The sequence below is a fragment of the Meriones unguiculatus genome, chromosome 2, assembly GCF_030254825.1.
Source record: "Meriones unguiculatus strain TT.TT164.6M chromosome 2, Bangor_MerUng_6.1, whole genome shotgun sequence".
NCBI classification, from domain to species: Eukaryota; Metazoa; Chordata; class Mammalia; order Rodentia; family Muridae; genus Meriones; species Meriones unguiculatus.
The window spans coordinates 178692260-178706014 of NC_083350.1; the positions used below are offsets into that span (position 1 = coordinate 178692260).

Here is a 13755-nt window from a genome sequence, read left to right on the forward strand (position 1 = left end):
GACATATCTTTATTTTCCAGAAAGCTATCTTTAAGGGAATTGTCACCAAGTAGATGGAATGGAACTGTGAGGTGAGTGAAGATACAGGGTGAACATAATTGTTGTAAAGGAAACCGAACAGAATACGTATGCTTAAATGAGAAAGAAAACCCTTTCTGATAACCATTGTAAGAAAGAAGAATAAACTGTTAAATCCCATACAAAGGCACGCATTCATATTTTCTCTTCCTTATAATATCTTGCTAAAGAGAGAAAAAAAAACTTAACAGTTAAATTTTGTTATTTGTTGTTTTGTTTGTTCTATCTATTGGATTGTTTCACAGCAGACAGGAGATGCTAATAAACGTCCTTGAGTTGATGCTTTTTTGTAGCTATGTGCCATGGTTCATTACTAGTAGGTAATTATGGTATCAGAAAGCAAGAATTGCCTTTGTTGTCATGCTAAGTCTCCTGAGGAGTCACCATGCGTAAGGCCCAATCTCCTAAACTGAATAAATTTATGGACAAAAAAATTATCACTGAAGCTAAATGGTGGCAGACATGTACAAGCAGTTCTACGGAGCTTTGATCCCGTTACTAATATTATGATGAGTGTGTGGAGATAGCAACTAATGGGCAACAGAATAACTCTGGAATGTTGGCCAAACGAGGAAACAACATCATCATTTCAGAAGCCATGGAAAGAGTTTAAACAATGTCTGTTCAGCAGAGGTGTCCATATCCCTCCCCAAAGGACCGGTTTGATTGTGATCTAGAATTGGGTAATGTATATTTTCATGTGAAACTTTTTGCTAAATAAACGTTTGTGATATACAAAAAAAAAAAAAAAAAAAAAAGTAAAAGCAAGCACATCCTAAGAAGCTCAGTGTCTTCAGTGTCTTTAATCACATTTGAAAACTGCTCTCAGTACATTTCTACAATAATACCATAACAGACAAGTAATAGAAATGCATGCTTGCTGGTAATTAAGTAGAGAGTTGTTCAGTTTCCATGAGTTTGTAGGCTATCTATTGTTTCTGTTGTTGTTGAAATCTAGCTTTAACCCATGGTGATCTGATAGAGCCCCTGACACTAATAATGAGACTCTACTATGCTTTCAGATAGGAGCCTAACTTGACTATTGTCTGGGAGTCTCCAGCCAACAGCAGATTGACACGGATGCTGGGACTGAGAGTGAGCCAAGCATGGGGCAGAACTCAAGGGGTCCTTTGAAAATGTTGGGGGAAAAATTGAAGGACATGGAGGGGACAGGAATCTCATAAGACCAACAGAGACAACTGTCCCAGTCCCATGGTGGCTTTCAGAGACTGAGACATTAACCAAGGAGAATGCATGGTCTGGACCTAGGCCCCCTGCACATGTGTAGCCAACAGGAGGCTTGCTCTTCAAATGGAGCACCTGGAGAGTGGAGAGAGGGGGCTGTTTCTAACATCGACTCTGTTGCCTGCTTTGGGATCACTTCCTCTGGGAGGGCTGCCTTGTCTGGCCTGTGGGGATGATTGTGCCCAATCCTGATGTGACTTGATGAGCTGGGAAAGGTTAATATGGGAGTGGGAAGACTTCCCTTTTCTGGGGGAAAAGAGAGAGGAGAAGAGGGAAAGGGGAAGCAGAGAGGACTGGGAGGAGGAAAGGCAGGGTCACCCTCAGGATGTAAAGTAAATAAACTAATATTAAATTTAAAAGTAAATAAAATAATATTTAAAATATGCATGCTTGGATCCTGAGCAAAGAAATGTTTTTAAACACCCATTGCATGTGAATTATTCTCATACTAAATATGAGGATGCTGTTGTTCACTTGTAACTTAGTAGGTAAATATAGAAAATGTTCTGAGTGATTGCCCTGTGAACTGAAGGGAAAACATAAAGGAGCCAGAACAAATTGCTGATCATAGAAATTCTAAAGCTGAATGTTGATAAGGGAAGACTTAAATCTGAACAGCATGAATTAGTCACATTGGTTTTAACTTTTGGTGTAAGGAGAGAGATGGAAGTACCATTTCTTATGAGAAAGGCAATCATCCAGTATAATTCGGTGTCTGAAATCCGTTATAAATTGTTATTAAAAATAGGTATGAGTCTCAGCCTCTGCTCGATGAGTAGTCTTTCAGAGGCCTTTTGTGGTGGGCTCCTGTCCTGTTCCTTGTCTTCTCCTGATTCGGAACATCTATCGCGTATGTCCATCTGAATGAAGATTTATTATCTTCCCTAGGAACTTCTTTGTTGTTTAGCTTCATTAGGAGTATAGATTTAATATATTTATCCTATATTATGTGTTTAATATCATCTTATGAGTGAGTGTATATGATGTGTGTCTTTCTGCTTTTGGGTTAATTCACTCAAGATGATCTTTTTTAGTTCCCACCATTTGCCTGAAATTTCATGATTTCCTTGTTTTTAATAGCTGAGTCAAACTTTGGGCAAAGTATCGGGAATCTTATGAAGGAAGGGGGAAAAGAAAGAACTGAAGGGAACAGGAGCTCCAAAAGGAGACAAACATAGCCATAAAAACTGAGTCCTAGATGCCCTAAAGAGAATGATACCTCAACCAAGGACAGTGTGTGGAGAGGACCTAAAACTCCAGTGCAGATGTAGCTCATAGACCAAGTGGAGTTCCTAGTAAGGCGAGCAGGGACTTTCTCTGGTAGGAACTTAGCTGCATGCTCTCTGATCACCTCCCCCTGGGGTGTGCAGCATTGCCAGGCCACAGAGGAAGACAATGCAACCAATCCTGATGAGATCTGATAGGCTAGGGTCAGATTGAAGAGGAGGACCTCCCCTATCAGTGGACTTGGGGAGTGATATAAGGGGAGAAGAGGGAGGGTGGGTGGGATTGGGAGGAGATGAGGGAGGGGCCACAGCCAGGATATATATTGAATAAATTATAATAAATGATAATAATAAAAAAGGAAAAAATTAAAAAATGGGACTACTGCTAGAATACCTTGACATTACAGGGCAATAATTCCCAGAACTATTTGCAATATGTGCTATATAATGTTTTCCTTTTAATTTTTATCTCATTACTATATCTTATTCCCCTCTCCTTCTTAAATTGTTTTCTTTTGTTTGTTTTTACTTCCTGTTCAGATGTAGCCCATAAACAGCTCAGTCTCCAAGTGGGTTTGCTAGTAAGGGGAGAAGAGACAGTCTCTAACATGAACTTGGTTGCCTGAACCTTGATCACTTCTCTCTGGTGGGCCAGCCTAGCCAGTCCACAGAGGAAGAGGATCCATATAGTCCTTATGGGACCTGATAGGCTAGAGTCAGACAGTAGGGGAGGAAGTCTTCCCCTATCAGTGGAGTAGGTGAGAAGGCTAGGGAGAGGAAGAGCAAGGGAGGATGGGACCCAGAGGAGATGAGGGAGGGTGCTACAACAGGGACACAAAATGAATAAATTATAAATAATAATAATAGTAATAATAATAATGAAAAAATTCCTCTTTTTCAACAACTTGGCCACTTACTTTTACACCTTTTGGCTTTGGTGGCCCACTGATATTCATTGCTGCCTGAGTATTGGTGTCCGATTGTTTACTGGAGCTTGGCTGGGCAACTTGTAAATGATTGCACCACTGAAAATAAGAATTAAAAAAACTCGAATTATTTTAGTTATTTACAGCTTCAAAAGGAAATAAGACAACTATCACTAAGCAGACATAGAAGGTTCCTTCATGGCAGCACACATGTTAGTTCAGGTGTTTTTACAGTCTAGGATCTGCTCTTTCCATCACTTGTCTTCCTAGTCCTGTTGTTTACAAGTGGGAATGTGAGAAATAGTGAGCCTTCTTCCAACCATGGTGAGGTTTTGAGTGTTATGGTCATGCTATGCTCAGAATATAACCTTCACATCCCTCTTCCCCATATTCTGACTCTTTCCTTATTTTCACCCTCTTTTCTGGAATGTTCCCTGAGCCTATGATATGGTAGCGTAACTGTCCCACACAGGGACAAGAACTCAGTAGTTCTTATTCTCAGCCTTTTGTCCATGGCTGAGTATCTGCTTGATTACTTCCCCCTTAAATGAGTTCTTAAGACATTGATGAGGCACTGGAAAAATGTCTCAGCAGATAAGAGCATTGGCTGCTGTGAGGAGTTAATGTGTAATGAGGAGATAAATTCCTGAGTAAAAGTATCTTTTTGACATAAGCACTATCATGTCCATGACCAATGCCTAGAAGCAAGGGAAACTGGAAAAGTCTTCGTAGGGTCATGCTTGGAATGCTAAAGCCTGCCTCCGGTCCAAGTCCCAGCGTTTATGAATAATTGAAAAGTGTGTACAAAAAATAGCAACTGAAACTTCTTCCTTAAAAATATTTACAGCCTGAAACTGCTCCCCTATAGAGACCTCCTGTGGAGACTCATTCTCTCTTATTCCCTTGTGCTTTATGTAACACACAGGCTAAGATCTGGAGCATTCAGTAGCTGGTGAAACTCCATCAGAGTGCACACAGCAGACCTGATCTAACTTTTCATTGTGTTTGTCATTTCTCCAGTGCCTGGTCCTTTCTTCATTTCCTTGTTTCCCCAGTTAGATTGCTGTGCTAAGTCACTTATCTACATAGAACACTGATCTTCCAGAGGACCAAAGTTCAGTTGTCAACACTCATACGGTGGTTAAAACTGTCTTTAATTCCATTTCTCGGGTAATTGATGCTCTCCCCTCGCCTCCACAGGCAAGGCACACATGTGGTGCACAGAAATACATGTAAGTAAATACTTACATACATATATTTTAAATTTTTTAAGAATTCAAATATAAATAGTAATGATGAAGAAAGAGGTGAGAAACCATCAGCTGTGTTTGAATGATGAAATGCTGAATGTTGAAATCTGAAAATCTTACCACTAATCCTAAAAAATACATCTATTGTTATTTATTTTCTTTTTTAATAGATAAAAATATTGAGACATAAATAAAAGCTACATGGCAAACTTTAATTTAAATAGTCAATGTTAAAATGCTTAGATTTAAAAAAAAGCTATTTTATAAACCAAAGTCTTTCATTCCTATGTGTCTTATCCTGACTTGTGGGGCATTTCCCTGACTTCCATTGCCTGAAATCAGCAGAAGAAGGCAGGTTGATCCAACATGACTCAGTAGCTTAAATTCGTTCAAACTTTTGGAATCTGACATTGAGTGGTTTATTTTAAACATTTTTAAGCACAGGAAGAAAGAAATGTTCCAATGAAAATTAATTCACTAGTACACAACAAAGCAGACCTAAATCTCTTTGAGTAACAAATCAAGATACATAAAAACAGAATGAACGTACATTGAAACTCTTTTTAAACGTAAGTTCTTTAGATCATCTGCGAAAATCAATCTCATGGTAATGGATCGGGGGAGGGTCTGATGGGTCTCTCAACACTCAGATTACACAAAGATCACCAGGCTAACAAAACATTCCTCCCCACTTTCTGGGTGGATAAGAGGTCTTTGATTTCTTCCCTTGAAGGAACAGCCATGTGTAGTTAATATCCCAACCTCTCATAGTGCTTATCTATGAGAACTAAGATCAGCATGACTCCTATATTGACTCTCGTTAAACCAATGGACAAAAATCCATATACAATGGCCCAGACCTGAAATCTCAGCATTTGGGGAGTTGAATCTCAGTGAATTCAAAGCCAACCTGGTCTACAAAGCGAGTCCAACTCAGCCATGATACGCAAAGAAACCCTGTCTCAAAAAAGAAATAAAATAAAATCTAATAAAACAAAAACAACAAAAAATTAATAGACAAATGGTACTAGCTCTGAATTATTTTATTAGGTACTTGAAAACTACATGTTTCTTCTTTTCCTCTCTGAATTACTTATAACATTTTGTTTGGTCCCTGACACATTAGATCATTCCATTCTCTTTGACAAATGAGTATGACGCTTTCAGCCTCATTTCAGAGAAAAAAAATAATAGGTCAGTGCACCAACTCCTGTTTTGTCTGATACCCTGGCATCTGTATTTGATTCACTGAAATCATTTTAAGATACAGTTATGTCTATTTCATTCTTTTTAATATGTTAAAGTTTGAAAATGTTTCTTTTAGCATATACTTCACCTGCCATTGTCATTTAAATTTTTGTTGTGTTTTTTATAGTTTTTAATTTTTTTTATTTATTAGAGTTTATTTACTTTGTATGCCAGCTGTGACTCCCTCCCTTGTGCCCTCTCAATTACACTCTGCCTCCCTTCATTTACCTTCCCTTCCCATGCCCCTCACCCAAACCACTGATAGGTACTGTCCTCATCTCCTTCTATCTGACCCCAGCCTATTAGGCTTCATCAGGACTGGCTACCTTGTCTTCTTCTGTGGCCTAGCATAGTGGGGGGAGGCAGTCATTTAAATTTTAAGAGAATAACATGGAGAATTATTTGTTAGTGAAAGGATTTTACAATTATACCTATCATCCAATACTTTTAGAAATATCTTTACCCATACTTTTAGGAAACAATTTTTCTCAATCACTCCTATCCAAACCAAAAAAGAAAATTTACCATTCTAAGTAAAGATTTTTACTTTATGATACAGTTGGTTGTTTTTGATACTAAATTGCTATCCAAATTCAACTAAGTGGACTCTGTTAGAAAGATTTTCATTTTACTACCATACAAGACTTTGAGATATGTGCATGTTCAATGCATCTTTGACAATAATAATTGAAAAAAAATGAACAACTGTGAAACAGGAAGACTGATAGTATATTGAAGGTAAGAGAGAAAAGATCTATGAGGAAAGATGAAAAACTATATGAAATTGAAGTCACTGGATTCAGTGAAGTCCTGACTTTTTCTTCTACATATACTGCATAGGTATGAGGATTCTAAACAAACAAACTCAAATTATCTGTATTTTCATAAAAAGTCTCATACTCAATATGAAAGAAAAAATATTTAGAACAAGGTACATCTCTTCATTAAATGGAAATATTAAGTAATATAAAAGATACATTAAAAAACAGACATTCATTTCTTTTGAAATCTAGAAATCATTGCAGTGCTTCCTCTTATACTTTGAATGATCATTTATTAAAATTCTGCATTCAAATACGTATTGCCTATTTTTCACAAAGGTCAACGAATATCTATGCAAATGAAATGAAATACAGAATATTAGTTTTCCGGCATAATTGAAATTTTTATGATAGAAAAAGCATGGAATTTCTAAATAATTTGTTATGACCACTCTGTTCTCAGAAATAGTAATACGCACTTATATATAAAATATTTTCATTTCAGAATTTATACGTATATACTACAATTGTTGATCATATTAAAACAAAACCCTTCTAACTCCCACAGACTTCCTAACACATCCTCCTTTCACCTTTATACAGTGGTTCTTAGCCTGAGAAATTTGACGACTTTTGGTAGGGGGGAGCCTTTCATATTTATGTTACATTATAGTTATGAAAGTAAGAACTAAATAATTTTATTGACGGGTCACCACAACATGAAGAACTATATTAAGTGTCTCAGCATAAGGAAGTTTGAGAATCACTGGTATATATGTCATCATCTTTCTTTTTTTATCCAACACCCATTCATGTCTAAAGTCTTGGAGATATCAGGGATAAAAGGCCTATACCTAAACATAGTAAAGGCAATATACAGCAAGCCTATAGGCAACATCAAACTCAATGGAGAGAAAATTATATCAATCCCACTGAAATCAGGAACAAGGCAAGGCTGCCCACTCTTGCTTTATCTCTTCAACATAGTACTTAAAATCCTAGTTAGAACAATAAGACAACTAAAGGAGACCAAGGGGATACAAATCAGAAAGGAAGAAGTCAAAGTATCACTATTCACAGATAATATGATAGTATACATGAGCAACCCCAAAGTTTCAACCAGAGGAACTCCTTTAGCTGTTAAACATCTTCAGCGAAGTGGCTGGATACAAAATTAACTCAAAAAAATCAGAAACCTTCCTATGTACTAAAGACAAAAAGGCCCAGAAAGAAATTAGGGAAACAACACCCTTCACAATAGCCATTAATAACATAAAGTACCTTGGGGTGACTCTAGCTAAGCAAGTGAAAGACCTGTTTGAAAAGAACTTCAAGTCTCTGTAGAAAGAAACTGAAGATGTCAGAATATGAAAAGACCCCCCATGCTCATGGATCTGTAGGATTAACATAGTGAAAGTGGTCATTCTGCCAAAAGCAATCTACAGATTCAATGCAATTCCCATCTAAATACCAACACAATTCTTTACAGACCTTGAAAGAACAATTCTCAACTTCAAATGTAAAAACAAAAAACACAGAATTGCCAAAACAATCCTCTACAACAACAGATCTTCTGGGAGTATCTCCATCTCTGATCTTAAGCTGTACTACAAAGCAATAGTAATAAAAACTGCATGATATTGGCATAGAAACAGAATGGTGGATCAATGGAACCAAACAGAAGACCCAGAAATAAATCCACACACCTACAGATACTTGATTTTTAACAAAGAAGCCAAAACCATTCAATGGAAAAAAGACAGCATCTTCAAAAAATGGTGCTGGTCCAATTGGTTGTCTACAAGTAGAAAAATGAAATAGATCCATATTTATCATCATGCACAAAATTAAAATCCAAGTAGATCAAAGACCTCAACATAAAAACAAACACATTAAATCGGTTAGAAGAAAAAGTGGGGAAGAGCCTAGAACTCACTGGTACAGGAGACAACTTGCTGAACAGAACACCAACAGCACAAGATCTAAGATCAACAGTTAATAAATGGGACCTCATGAAACTAAAAAGCTTCTGTAAAGCAAAAGACACTGTCGTCAGAACAAAACAACAGCTTACAGATTGGGAAAAGATCTTCAGCAACCCTTTATTTGACAGAGGACTAATATCTGGAATATATAAAGAACTGAAGAAGTTAAAAAGCAACAAATCTAAATAATCCAACTTAAAAAATGGGGGTACATAGCTAAACAGAGAATTCTCTGTAGAGAAATATAGAATGGCAGAGAAACACCTAAAGAAATGCTCAACCTCATTAGCCATCAGGGAAATGCAAACCAAAACAACCCTGAGATTTCACCTTACACCCCTCAGAATGGCTAAGATCAAAAAACTCAAGTGTGAACACATGGTGGAGAGGATGTGGAGAAAGGGGAACCTTCCTCCAATGCTGGTGGGAATGTAAACTTGTACAACCACTTTGGAAATCAATCTGGTGCTTTCTCAGATAACTAGAAATAGTGCTTCCTCAAGATCTAACTATACCACTCCTAGGCTCAAGTACACAACAAGGACATTTGCTCAACCATGTTTGTAGCAGCTTTATTCATAATAGCAAGAACCTGGAAACAACCCACATGTCCCTAAGGTGAGGAATGGATACAGATATTGTGCTACATTTACACAATGGAATACTACCCAGCAATCAAAAACAAGGAAATCATGAAATTTGAAGGCAAATGGTAGGATCTCTAGTAAAGATCATCCTTAGTGAGGTATCCCAGAAGCAGAAAAACACACACGGTATATATTCACTTATAAGTGGATACCAGACCTAAAAGATAGGATAAACATACTAAAAACTGTACACCTAAAGAAGCTAAATAAGAAAGGGGACCTGGAGTAAGATGATCAATCCTCACTTAGAGAGAGAAATGGGATGGACATCGGAAGTAGGAGAAAACAATAAACAGGATAGGAGCCTCCCAGTGAGGGCCTCTGAAAGACCCTACTTAGCAGTGTATCAAAGCAGATGCTGAGACTCATAACCAAACCTTGGGCAGAGTGCAAGGAATCATATGAAAAAGGAGGAGTTAATAAGACCTGGAGAAGATAGGAGCTTCCCAAGGACCAAATATATCTGGGCACAGGAGTCTTTTCTGAGACTGATTTTCCAACCAAGGACCATATATGGATATAACCTAGAACCCCTGCTCAGACGTAGCCCATGGCAGCTCAGTATCCAAGTGGGTACCCTAGTAAGGGGAACAGGGACTGTCTCAGACATGAACTCAATGGCTGGTTCTTTTACCTCCCCCATCCCCAAGGGAGGAGCAGCCTTGCTAGGCCACAGAAGAGGACATTGCAGCCAGTCCTATTGAGACCTGATAAGCTAGGGTCAGATGGAAGGGGAGGAGGACCTTCACTCTCAGTGAACTTAGAGAGGGGAAGGGAGGAGATGAGAGAGGGAGGGCAGGATTGGGAGGGAAAAAATGTGGGAGAATACAGCTGGGATACAAAGTAAATAAACTGTAATTAATATAAAAAATAAAAATTTTAAGAAGTTAATAAAAATATCTCCCTGAACTCAATTAGTGCTGCCCATGTGTGCATAGGTGTGATGCCACCTAGTGATATATGCACATCTTACCAGTGGCCAAAACCCCAACAAAAATGGACTACCCCTCCCACAGAAGTCATCAACCAAAAGTCCCTTCCAATTTAGGAATATTGACTTATGACAACCTAAATAATCCAAGTAGAATCTTGACTGTGTTGATGTAAGGCAAGTAACCAGAGCTGTTACAAGCTCACAAGTGCAATATCTGTGAATTATTCATAAGAAATTATTTCTGAGCACACACTCCTCAGCTTCTCAAACTGATATTCTTTCCATGCTCCCTTCTGTGAGGTCATCTGAGCCTGCTTTTCTTTTATGAACTCTCTAAAGTATATGTGTCATTTGGGAATGGGTGCTTATTTTCAGAATGCTGACCATTTATGTGTCCACTGCAAGAAGAAGTCTCTTTAGCTTGGTGGAGATCAACAAATAAGTCAATATAAAAATAACTACTTAGAGGCTAATTTGACAATATGTCTGTTTTGCAAAACAGTTTTTCTGTAGGTCTGTGTAGGTTTCTCTGTAGGGTCTGTGTGATTTTGAATATAGATGGAGCCAGCTGAGTATGTGTTCTCTCCTGTGGGGGTTTGCACAGCCTGGTTTCATTTATTAACAGATTTACAGTACCGAATATAAATTATTTTCTGTACATAAAGCCTCAGATTCAATACGGAACACTTGGGCACCCTAAAACATTCATGTTAAGATTGACACACTGAGCAAATCCTGACTGGCAAGCCAGTATTATGGCATGCAGGATCTAGTACTGAGTAAAACCACTCTTTTTTTTAAAATTAATGAACAGTAATAGTGAAACTAAGCAAGTAAGAAAAACATCATCCATCATTTAAAATTGATTTTTTCTATGACTTGATACCAACCAAGAGCAATGTCCATAGTCTGTCATGTTTGAGACCCTGTTGGTTCTCCGTAACCAGTAACTTGTAGAGAGAGATTTCATTCTCAATAGTGAGGTTTTCATGTCATAACTCATGTCCTCTGGGGAAAGAATGGGCTACCCACATTAGTTGTCTTCATTTCAAATTAGTTTTTATTGCATGTATTAACAAGCTTACAACATGCTAGATTTTCCTACAGCCCTTCCCTATAGCCTTAGTGTTGGTTGATGCACTCTGTCAAGGTAAAAAGTGGAAGAACAATAGAGGAAATCTCTGGATTATGAACGTGTGAACACACAAGCATATGCACAGTGCACACACACACACACACACACACACACGCACAAATAAATAAAAATAAAATCTTAAGTATCAACACTGACACCAATGTCTATATCTTTATCTATGTCAGTCTTTCTTCTATCTCTCACTTTTCTCCTTTTTTTTTTTTTTTTTTCTTTTTTTTGGTCTACCAAGAAAACCTTTTGAGCCTTTTGGATTTGTTAAGGTTACATTTTCTGTAATATAACACTAGGACCAAAACAAGTTGGGAAGGAAAACGTTTACTTGTCTTAGGTGTCCACATCTTCAGTCTATCCCTGGATAGAATCAGGACAGAAACTCACTCAGGGCAGGAACCTGGAGGCAGGAGATTTTATAGAGGCAATAGAGAGTAACTGCTTACTGGCTTGCTCCCGCTGGCTTTTCTGGCTGACTTATTTTTTATTGTTTATTAATATTAGTTACATTTTATTAACTCTGTATCCCAGCTGTATCCTGCTCCCTTATTCCTCCCCAATCCCATCCTCCCTCCCTCAACTTCTCCCTGCCCCTTTCCAAGTCCACTTATTGGGGAGGACCTCCACCCCTTTCGTCTGGCCCTGTTTTATCAGATATCTTCAGGGCTGGCTGCAAAGTCCTCCTCTGTGGCCTAGCAGGACTGCTCCTCCCTGCTTGGGGATGGGGAGGTCAAAGAGCCTGCCATTGAGTTCCTGTCAGAGATAGTCCCTGTTCCCCTTACTATGGGAAACCAAATATATCTGGGCATAGGGGTTTTTTTCTGAAACTGTTTCTCTAACCAAGGACCACGTATGGTTATGTCCTAGAACCTTTGCTCAGACAAAGCTCGTGGTAGCTCAATGGTTACCATCTGGGTTACTTCTTTATAAAATGCAAGACTACAAGCCCAGGATGAGACCACCAACAGTGTTCTGGACTTCACCCCATTAATCACTAATTAGAAAAATGCCATAATGTTTTGTTTTGGTTCTCTAGACAGGGTTACTCTGTGTAGCCTTGACTGTTCTGGAACTCCCTGTTTAAATCAGGCTGGGCTCAGACTCATGGAGCTGCTCCACCTGCCTCTGTCTCCCCAATGCTGGGGTTAAAGGTATGTACCACCACCACCACCACCCTATTCTTATGGAGCCATTGTCTTTTTTTAATATTATTTTATTATTTAAAACAATAAATTTAAACATATTTTGATCATGTATTTCCCCTCTTGCAAGTCCTTCCAGATCCTCTCCACCTCCCTACCTACATAACTTTAAAGGGGTTCTCTATGGAGGCATTTTCTTACTCGAGGTTCACTCTTCCCAGATGACTTTACTTTGCTTCAAGTTGACATAAAACTATCTCACATGCTTTCCTTTGCAAAGGAGTTATGCTGTACCTTTTTTTTTTTTTTTTTTAACAGCTTCTTCCCTATCATTTTGACCATATCACCATTGTCATACATGGCTACTCTTCCTGGTAGAGTGGTCTCTTACCAGTACTTTTTCTTCCATAACAACTCTTAATAATATTTTCATCTTCTATCCAGTCGCCTTTCAAATAAAATGGGAGCTTTTCTTCTCAGTTGGAAATGTAACAAGCACCATGTGGTGGCACTTGTTATAATCAAAGGATAGGAGCTTGAACCTAGAGTGGGCTGCATAGTGAGACTCTTTCTTTTTAAATTGTACAAGAAATGTGGAAATCTGCACTCTGTTCTTACAAAGTAACAACATGTATCTGAAAAATCAATATCTCCTATTATTTTCATCAGACAACTGATGTCCTGTACAAAAAACTGCTGCAAAACTTCAAAGTGGCAATCAAAGTATTAAGCTGAAGCTGTTTAATGGGACCAAAGGTTAATAAAATGGCGATTTAGCCACATTTGGGAAGCTGAGTGCTGGAATACTTGAATAAGAAGTCCTTTAAGGTCACAGTCTTAAAGAAATCCATTACCAACTCTGGGCCTTATTTTAAGGAATCACACCAGGCAGGCAGGAAAAGCTGAAATATCCTCTTGGATTGTGCCAAGGTATCCCGTAGGCTCATAAAATTATATACTATAAAATATGTCCAGAAGAGTTCCAAAACAAAGACCATTACCATGATAGAAACTATATCCTAGTCTGTACCACCTAGACATTTTGCCTAGAAGAGTAACTTAGGTGATGCTTTAAAAATATTTGAAATATAAAAATATTCTACAACATTATATTTTCTCATGTGTTCAGTATCAGAAGGCACTGAAGCTTAACTCATTACTTTTAA

General features: G+C 38.1%; 1 pseudogene; it reads left to right on the forward strand.

Annotated features, from left to right (window-relative positions):
• Positions 1-463: 463 nt before the first annotated feature.
• LOC110544213 (small nuclear ribonucleoprotein G-like) lies at positions 464-691 on the forward strand (annotated as a pseudogene).
• The last annotated feature ends 13064 nt before the right edge of the window (positions 692-13755 follow it).